Raw genomic sequence first — 7,835 nt, 5'->3', positions numbered from 1 at the left:
ATGGTCTGGAAGAACAAAGCCATGCTTCTAATTGAACTGCTATACTAAACTTTCACCAAGTACACATATCCTTTCTTAGAGTTACTCTCGATGGAAATGGGCCCTTTCGCTGATCCCTTTCACACTGACCATCCTGTAAGTGCTTGTTTCATCTTTGCTTCACTTTTCTTCTCGCTCTATGTGTTAGGTGTAACTCCTTCTTCCTCTTTAATTCCAAAATATACTTTACAAACCTCTATTACAGCATATATGATATTTACCCTAATTACAAGATGATGTGGTCATTGAGGCACTAACTTTAATTATATGTAAATGTGTATCCCAAACATATAGCACATGTCTGATACAAACTGAAAACACACTTACTGGTGTTTAGTGAATGCATAGGAATTATTCAGGCAAAGGAGTCAGATACATCATGGTGTCTTTTGATAAGCTGGGAGAGAGATGCGTAGCTCAATTTGCCCCAAACACTGAATGAAACTGAAAGTCTAGGGATCTGTCATTGTATAGAGAGTGGTGAGAGCTCATGTGGCTCAGGACTTTATAAATGGTTCCCAAGGAAGCTTCTTTTGGAAGTCCTGTTTTATTAAGTGGTATGGTGGCATCACTGACAATGAGATACTGGAGGGCAGCCAATCTACTCACTTTGAAGCAACACATATTGCAGCATAACTCTTCTGGGTAGGATATACTGGGATATGGATGATTATGGAATACCTAAACAACTGCAGGCTAATAGGCTCAAACACAGCAGGAGGGATGCTTTATTAAGTGCCTGCTACAGCCCAATTACAAATAGGGCAGAACCACTGTGCACACAGAAAGGAATTGTAGAAAGTTGACTTACCAAAGGAGACTTGGAAAGGCACTGGACAAAACCCAGTTCTCAAAATGAGATCTGTCAGGCTAAGCAAAGTCAGCCTTGCCATGCATGTGATATTTTGAGATCACTCATATCCTGGTCAAGCCTATGGGACTTTAGCTTACATTTTCACGTACTGTTGTTTTCTTTTGTTTTCAGCCAACTTCGCTATAAGCTTTTTCAGGGACTACCATTTGTTAGACCTTTCAAAGAGTAAGTTAGGATATATGTTGTTTATCTGTGCAAGATGCCATTTGAAAAATAGTTTGGACATGGAAAAGATGAGATCATCACGCATATTTTGACAGTGTTTGAAGATACTACTGTTCTAAAAATCTGGTGGAGAGGCACCTCTTTGTAACATGGCATTATGTACTATTGTGCTTGTATCAAGCTGCTTAATAAATGTTTAAAGATGACAGTTTATTGATCTTTTTTATAACCGATCATATAAAGATAATAAACTTTATCTACAGTGTTATTTTCAAATAAATGATGGCATACTGAATAGATATGCGATACAGCATATAAAATACAAAATAGATGAAAAATAATTTATTAACTTCTATTATTGATTCTTTCATCAAATAGAATTTTATTTGCTGATAAAATGAAATAATCTAACCTCATCTCTTCTCATAGCTAATTCTCATATATCTCAGGCATAGTTCAGCTTTAATTGAAAATCCATTTATAGGTAGCTAGTTCTTTGGATACTTGTAACTACACATCATAATCTTAGTTCCCACTTATTGGAGGATTTCTGGTTAATCAAAATATTAGTTAATCTTCCTTTTAGAAGGAATTTGTAATCATGATAAAGGAAAGTTTCCATACAAATCTTTAAAACCTGAATCACCAATCAAATCATTTAACACAGCTTAAGCATCTAACATAGGCAAAATATAAGACTATCAGAATACATAGCCTCAACAATTAGAGAAGAGAATGTTGGTGAGATCAATAACTATGATATAAGATATGATAAAATATATGTGATATGGGGTACAATGTTGTATTAATTAAGAAAATGCAGTCAAGTTGCAGTGATTATTGGAAATAGTGCAATTAGAACTTAGGTAATATTATTGGTTTTGCAACCTTCTCCGAACCATTGCCAAGGTTCTGTGATAAAACACAAACAAAATATGAGGCTTATTTTCATCATACAGACAAAATATGAGGCTTACTTTCATCTATCTGAGATGAATTTATCTTATAAGGTCCATTCTAATAAATAGAATTTCTGTTAAATAGTCTTGATGCTCTAGAATCTGAAAACACTGTAGACAGGTGTCCTGCTTAGAAATAAAAATTTATTGAGTATTACTTAGCCTGAGCATTACTCTAATTTCCAGCGTATTAACTCTGAACCTTGTCCCATATACAAGTAGTTTGTAGGAAAAAATATATGAAGAAAATACCATTTAACACTGGAAGTAGCAAATATGTGAAACTTAGTAACTTATGACTGGATATTAATGAAGAATATTAAAAGGGACTTAATCCAATATACTACAACAGCACACTTAGACACATGGCAATAGACTGAGATTTAGTTCAGGAATCATTGTTTATCCTTATCTCCTATTTCTATGTATCTTAAACCAATACACTTGCCCTTTGATTCTAAGTTTCCGTGGAAGTTTGGCACTAAAAGTTAAACAGAGAACATTTGTTTTTTGTTATTTTCAAAGAATGGTGACAATTCTACCTCTTCCTAAGAGCCACTCAGCTGGAAAAAAAATACTATTTCAGACCAAGGGAATAATAATTACCATTTCTAATCTCTTGACAGCTCTGCCTGTGACTAAAATGACTGGGAATACTCACTTTCTAGACTTTCTAACTGCAAGGTAGGAGGTTTTTGTTTTTTGTTTTTTGTTTTTGTTTTTTTGTTTTTTGTTTTTTTTTTTTTGAGATGGAGTCTCGCTCTGTTGCCCAGGCTGGAGTGCAGTGGCGCGATCTCGGCTCACTGCAAGCTCCACCTCCCGGGTTCACGCCATTCTCCTGCCTCAGCCTCCCGAGTATCTGGGGCCACAGGCGCCCAGCACCACGCCCGGCTAATTTTTTGTATTTTTAGTAGAGATGGGGTTTCACCGTGTTATCCAGGATGGTCTCGATCTCCTGACCTTGTAATCCGCCTGCCTCGGCCTCCCAAAGTGCTGGGATTACAGGCGTGAGCCACTGCGCCTGGCCGGTAGGAGGTTCTTATACCTGTCTGCACTCAGGCAGTGCTACATGACAACCCAAGATCTTGAAGTAATCTGTAAAATATATTTAATAACCCAGGTATTTTTCATTGTAACATAAAATACCCAGAAACTTCAAAAGGTCTTCGAATTAAGACAGTTTTTCTAAGTGTGATTCCTTGACTGCCCATCTCAGAATCATTTGGAGGACTTGCTAAAAATACCGATTTCTAGGTTCCACCTCATTTCTACTAACTCAGGTACTCTAAAGCTAGAGACTAGGAAACTGACATTTATTTTCTTCATATGCGTAAGTTTAAGAATTGCTTATCTAAGTTGGGGATGTCCCAAGGAAAAATGAAAAACACACATAAAGTAATTGAAAAATTCAAATAGTATGATAACTAAAGATCTCATTAGTTATATGCCAATAACAGGCAGGTCACTCTTTTGAGTATCTGCTATATTTACAACATCTTTCATGTAGAAATTACAGCCCACCTACATTACAGATAAACCAAATTGAAAAGGGAACCACAGAATAACTTATGTTTATGAAATAGAGGTTCTACCAGACTGAAGAAACATAGTAGAGACATAGTAGAGAATTTCTACACACATAGTTAATTACTACATCAGAGCCTTGGAGCTCGTGCAGATGAAAAGAAAGTATAGCCATAATTTAACACTGCACACAAACTGCCTTCTGAGACAGCCAGAACTCACCCGCCAGGCCCCATATCTCTCTCTCTCAGTATCTTACTTTTACATTCATTCTGAGGCCATTATCTCATAGAAGTGGCATATGACTGTTACTTCCTAAGATTTTCTGGTTTATTCATAAAAAGTATGTGGAGCAATGTGTTGGAAAACTTACAGTGTTTACAAGCTACTTTTTAAAATTAAGAATTTCAAAGCATTTCAAACTATGTAGGAATAAATTTTCCTCACTATATTTTGAGAAGCAGGAAATGGGAACAGGTGAAAATCTCATCCTCTCATTACATTTCAGCAAAGTCACACTAGGTAAAGGATTTCCCAGACAATGGAAGCTTAATGAGAGCCTGTGCACATCAACGTGTCCTCAAATAAGATCTAAAAACAAGGTTATTTGATGCACTCAGTTGACTAAAGGATCAAAGATAATACATTCACCCTGAAGTTTCAAATAGAACTTGCATACATAAACAGATACTTTATTCTTTGTAAAAGAGTCAAGAGAAAAAGAAAAACAGCAACAACATAGAGCATGTGAAAAGTTTTATAAAATAAAAATAAGAAAAGTTTTACAGGATAAGCATGCTATAGAAAAGGTTCTACTATAAATAAACAAAAGACACTTTTAGACTGTATATGCTTTGTGCTCTCAACAAAATATAGAAAAGAATAACAGACTGGGCACAGTGGCTCATGCCTGTAATCCCAGCACTTTGGGAGGCCAAGGCGGATGGATTACAAGGTCAGGAGTTCGAGACCATCCTGGCTAACATAGAGAAACCTCAACTCTACTAAAAATACAAAAAAATTAGCTGGGCGTGGTGGCGGGCACCTGTAGTCCCAGCTACTCGGGAGACTGGGGCAGGAGAATGGCGTGAACCCAGGAGACGGAGCTTGCAGTGAGCCGAGATCGTGCCACTGCATTCCAGCCCGGGCAACAGAGTGAGACTCCATCTCAAAAGATAAAAAAAAAAAAAAAAAAAAAAGAATATAGCCTAAAATAAGACACAACACTTAGATTAAAATGGAGCTCTCAGATATAAAATATGCAGGAAACAATAATAATGCAGGAAAGCCAAAAGCAGAAAGAATTAAAACTCTGTATTGGCTATATTAAGAGAAAATATCTTTATCAGAGTAAACTAAATCAATAAAGAAAAATCTAGTGATATCTAAGGAAATAAGGAAAAAATCTTCAGAAATGCATTTGTGGGATATAAACACACTCCCCTTAGTCTTTGAGATATCAATTACATCAAACATACATAAAGAAAAAGATTAATGGAAGGTATAATGTGAGGTATTTTACTTTGCAGAGTTATTTTTGACATGTCCTAAGTCAGCAGCTTCACTCTAAATCTGTCTTGCCACCTGTTTTTGTACATAAAGTTTTATTAGAACACAGCATCACCTGTTCATTTATCTATTTATCTAATGTCTATGACTATGTGCATATTATGTGTAGAGTTGAGTAGTTGTGGCACAGACCATATGAATTACAAAGCCAGATATGAATTCATAGGCCATATGAATTACAAGGCTACATATTTACTATCTAGTCTGTATTAGTCCATTTTCATGCTGCGGACAAAGACATACCTAAGACTGGGAAGAAAAAGAGGTTTGAGTAGACTTACAGTTCCACATGGCTGGGGAGGCCTCAGAATCGTGGCGGGAAGCAAAAGGCACTTCTCACATGGCAGCAGCAAGAGAAAATGAGGAAGATGTAAAAGCAGAAACCCTTGATAAAACCATCAGATCTCATGAGACTTATTCACTACCACAAGAACAGTATGGGGGAAACCACTCACACGATTCAAATTATCTCCCACCAGGTCCCTCCCACAACATGTAGGAATTATAGGAGTACAATTCAAAATGAGATTTGAGTGGGGACACAGAGCCAAATCATATCCTAGTCTATACAGAAAATGTTTGCTGAATGCTACCCTAGACCACTGGACATATAAACACATTATTAAATCAGCAGATCCCTGAGTGTTCATGGCTTGTATATGGCATTTAATATCATATACATGTGTTATAGAGGCCTCTAAAGAATTTGTTACTTCTTTCTCACCAGACCTAATTATTATGATATCATCAATGTACTGGATAAACATAACATGTCTCCAGATGAAGATACATTTTAAATTGATTGCCACATGGAGTGGGAGAGTTAATATTGCTCTGAGATAAAACAATAAAGGTCAATAGCTATTTCTGCCAGTTAAAAGCAAATGGCTTTATCTAAGTATTTTTCTAATTGATATAGATAAAAAATAGATTGGAAGATGAAGAGAACAGCTTCAATCAGAGGTACTTTTTAAATAAAGTTTATGATATGCTATTGCCATTCCTTAAGATCCATTTGTTTTCTGCACAGGACAAAATGGGCATATTTCATGAAGATGTTTGAGTAAGCACCTCCATCTGTTAAGTTTTTTATGAAAATACTTCCATGGTTCCAGGGATGTAAATAGTTTTGAGAGACTGTCGTGATAAGATGGGTTACCTCAGGGGACAACAGCAGCAAAATGGTAGAACAGGAATCCCCAGGCCCTCCCCTTACCGTGAAGACATGGACTCAACAACAATCTATAGACCAATTCCATTTGTGAGAAATCAGAAACCATTTCAGAGGTTCCTGTACTCCAGGCAAACATGAGCCAGTAGGAAAATTAATGGCACTTACTCACCAGAGTCTCACCTTTTGACAGCATGAGGCAATCAGGAAACTTCTGGCTCCCAGTTTTGTTGTTGGGGGAAGATAGAGAAGACTGAACCATATGTCCAACATTTTGACTTTGTGTGAGGTTGGGGGGATTGCTGGCTGACAGACTAGCTAGTCTTGCCAGAATCTAAGCACTGACAGGAAAAGGTGCCAGGTAGAATCCCACTGAAAACAAAGGCAATACTTAAAACTCACACACACACACACACACACACACGCACACACTCACCATATTCCCTTCTTCTGCCTCAGCACAGAATGAGAGGGAGAAAATGCTCAACTTCTATCTTTAACCTGGGGAGAAAAATATTTGGAGAAAATGTTCGATGTTTTGGCTTTTTGAGAGACTGTCCAAGAAATTAGTTTCTGTCTCACCTGTTTCAAAGAATTAATGGAAACCAGCAATATTCTAGATGCCTAGGGGCTACTAAGAACAAAAGAGAGCTGGCCAGTTTGCTCTTGCTCTAGAAGACCCACAGTATTGCAAACAGAGGCCAATGCTGTTTGGTAGCCTCTCAGCTGGAAAAGAGAAGAGTAGAATCGACATCCAACATTCTGCCTTTTGGAGGGACTGCCAGAGGAACTGATTTCTGTCTTTTCCCATTCAGAGTACTGATAGAACCCAACGTACTCTAAAAGCCTGAGGACCACTGAGCACAAAAGTGAACTAAGTGGCTTGCAGCAACTAAAGAGAATCTGCAATACTATAGACACCAGACGATGCAAAATATTATAAGCTACATTAAATAAAGAAACCAGCAAATTCTGGTAATTAGGAAATTACCCACACAAGTCCAGAGAAGATATATCTACAGAAAAGGTACTGTATTAGTGTGTTCTCATGCTGCTATGAAGAACTGCATGAGACTGGGTAATTTATAAAGAAAAGAGGTTTAATATACTCAGTTTCACATGGCTGGAGAGGCCTGAAGAAACTTACAATCATGGCAGAAGGGGAAGTAAACACATCCTTCTTCATAAGGCGGCAGGAGAGAGAAGTGCAGAGCAAAGCGGGGAAACGCCCTTATAAAACCATGAGATCTCATGAGCACTCACTCACTATCACAAAACAGCATGGGGGAACCATCCCTATGATCTAATTACCACCCATGAGGTCCCTGCCCAAAGACGTGGGGATTACACTTTGGAATACAGTTCATGATGAGATTCGGGTGGGGACACAGAGCCAGACCATATCATTCTTCCCTGGCCCCTCCCAAATCTTGTTTTTCTCACAGTTCTAAACAAAATTATGCCTTCCCAACAGTTCCTCAACATCTTAACTCATTTCAGCATTAACCCCAAAGTCCAAGTCAATAGCCTCATC

Source organism: Pan troglodytes, chromosome 12 (genome assembly GCF_028858775.2).
Source record: "Pan troglodytes isolate AG18354 chromosome 12, NHGRI_mPanTro3-v2.0_pri, whole genome shotgun sequence".
In the NCBI taxonomy this organism is placed as follows: Eukaryota; Metazoa; Chordata; class Mammalia; order Primates; family Hominidae; genus Pan; species Pan troglodytes.
This window is presented reverse-complemented; position numbering follows the sequence as displayed.